Below are 2,904 nucleotides of genomic sequence, written 5' to 3' on the forward strand. Positions count from 1 at the left end.
CTAATCTCCATGATCTTTTTTTCATTGAAGTACGTCAAATCCATACTTCCGTAATTGGAGTATGGATATGAAATTGATTTTTTTGTTTTGAAGGTTATAAATTTGGGGAAGAAGGGTTTGGGTTTTCCGGTGAACTTTTCGCCGGTTTCACTATCCAGATTTTTTAATTTAGACAAAGTAATAATTAAGTTTCTTTCTACAACAGCTACGTTGCTCCCAATTAGAGACTTCCATTGTAGCCATATGCAGAAATTGCTAGAGAAGAAAGCTTAGCATATGGGATACTGCTTGTAGATAAGTGAAGAAAAGTTTTTGTTTCGGACAGAAGATTGCAAAAGAGAGTATAGAATGCTAAATAAAGGGTATTTTAGTAAATAAATATTGTTTGATAAAAATTATATTTTATATTTTAATTTTAATACATCAAACTAAGTAGTGTGTAAGAAATATTGTCTGCATAATTAATATTAGCATAATTAATTCAAATACTACTAATATAAATATTATTATTATACACTATTCAGCATTATTCTTATACACTCTTTCAAACCAACTTAGTGGGCTCATCTTATCCCCTGCACAACTTTATCATGATATGATTTTTTTTTGCACCACAACTTTATTATGATTATTACTTTTTGGAGAACAACTTTATTATGACAAAATTGTAGATTTATGTTCCTCTTTTAGCTATTTACTTCAACTTCTCTCGGTTTTGCTGTAGTTTGAAGGTGTGTTGTGTATTCTTCAACCTCTCCTATTTTAAAATTAATTCTTTCACCAAGTTGAAAATATGGTTCAAACTTTTGTCTCTTAAATTTTAAGTATTAGGCTCTAAATAGAAGCACAAGCTTTTTCTCTAGTTTGGCTTGACTAGTGACAACTACATCCATGGAAAGAGGAAAAGAAAAATGAGGAGAAAGAAGGGACTGGAAAGCAAATAGCTCATCGGTATGTCATACAACACGTTTTTTTTAAAAAAAAAAGTTGGCATATTCAACTTAGTCTGGTAAGTATGTTCGTTTCTTTATGGAGCTTAATCAACTTCAACATCTTAATTATGATGAAAAAAAATTCATGTAGCTTCAACAAGAAAAATGAATTTCTTTTTCATTGGGTTAAGTTGTTTTAAGGGCAGTGATTCAAATAGGGTAACGTATATCATTTTTATGCTTGGGTTTGATGGGCAAAATAGACAATAGTGCTTATAACAATTTGAAAGTTGGACCAAACTCAACCTCAAAACTAGCTCATAAGGTGAGAATTGCCTAAGTTCATATAAGAAAATCACCAGATCATTCTCCAACCAGCAAAGGACTCTTAACAGTGTTGAAAATCAAATGACTATGTCCGTATGTATTCGTTTTTCATTGATTTTGGATTAAAGTATCTGGTCTAGGTAATATACTACTTCAGTGCTCTGAGTAACTAACTAGTATGTGGATGGACAGATCAGTAGAAATCTTTATTGACATGCTCTCTTTATGATTTAAGCTGTAACAGGACAAATATTTTGCTTAACTGTTAGGCTATTTATGGAGAAACTCCTCTGCGCCTGCGTTAGCTGCCTGTTGTAATTTAGAGGAAAATTTATGATGGGCAATTTGAAACAACATTTGGTGTTTTCGGCAGTTGTTGTCTGTTGTACTTCACGAGGACATGGTCAATCTTCTTGATTTCATAAAGAAGTTAGATAATGAATGTGTGCAAATTTCAGTTCTTAACAAGGATCGAATTGAAGAGCTGACATTTGTGTCCGCATTTTTTCATCATTATCACTATCTCTTGGCAGAAGGTTGTAATGAAGAAATCATGTCTTGCATATCAAATGAGATTCATGATCTGGTTCAGTCACGTTTTCGTCAGAGTGGAGAAGAAATGCTGGTTAAATTAATGGATCATGAGATTCCTCGCCTCTTGGAAAATGTCAGAAGTTGTATTAGCTCATATAGTAATGCAGAATCAAGTGATGTGACCATGACCGAGGATCATTTGGTTGAACTTTTGGATGCCATCGTCATGTATCTCCAATATCTACACAAGTATTGTTCTGAGTTGACTCAATATGAGCATATTGACGAAAGTAGTATATATTTGGATTTATTTGATTAATTTATTTGATTATGAAACAATTAAATTTAGATATTTACCAAAATAATATTTAATTTGTTTAGATGGATAACGTACAAAAACCACAACAATATAAAGAATTAAAACAAATAATATCTGAAAAACGTAAACAATTAAAAATAAGGATATAAAGACTACAGTGTAACATAATTGTTGGAGTTAGTAAAAACTCAATAAATGCACAAAGAAGAATATATATCAACACAACTTATATACATTTAAATAAAATGAACAAAGAAGAATTTATAATAGATGAAAAAACATATGAAAATCATGAAGGATTAAAAATAAAAGTAGTATTTTCCAATCTAGGAAGAAGGTATAAAAAAATAGGTGAACATTTATATTTAATGTTAAAAAAAGAAGAATTAAAATTAGAAGATAAGTTGACAGCCACGGTAAGAATAGAAAGAGAAAACGAAGAGATAGATAGGAAAAAGAAAATAGAAAAAATAAAATAACAAACTACAGAAGAAATACGAAAAATAGAAGAAACTAAATATAGTAGGATTGCTGAATTAAAAAAAGAACTACAAATGCTAAAAGATTTATATGAAAATAGACAGAAAGAAAAAAAATAAAGAACAAAAATTATTAATTGAGATAAATCAATTTTAAAAAAATTAGAAATAAAAAATAAAGAACCAGAAACCAGTGAATTAGAAATAAATACAATAGATGCTGAAAAAACAGATAATTATGATTCGGAAGATAGTGAAACATATACAGAAATTCTAGAAAACATAGGAAAACTAGAAATTAATGAAAAATAAT

At 29.5% G+C, this 2,904-nt stretch overlaps 1 long non-coding RNA gene across 1 annotated transcript; it reads left to right on the forward strand.

Annotated features, from left to right (window-relative positions):
• The first annotated feature begins 643 nt into the window (after positions 1-643).
• Positions 644-2,108, forward strand: LOC124898853. Its single transcript, XR_007055633.1, has 2 exons — positions 644-951; positions 1,495-2,108. It is a non-coding gene; the product is annotated as an uncharacterized LOC124898853 (long non-coding RNA).
• The last annotated feature ends 796 nt before the right edge of the window (positions 2,109-2,904 follow it).

Source organism: Capsicum annuum, chromosome 5 (genome assembly GCF_002878395.1).
Source record: "Capsicum annuum cultivar UCD-10X-F1 chromosome 5, UCD10Xv1.1, whole genome shotgun sequence".
NCBI lineage: Eukaryota > Viridiplantae > Streptophyta > Magnoliopsida > Solanales > Solanaceae > Capsicum > Capsicum annuum.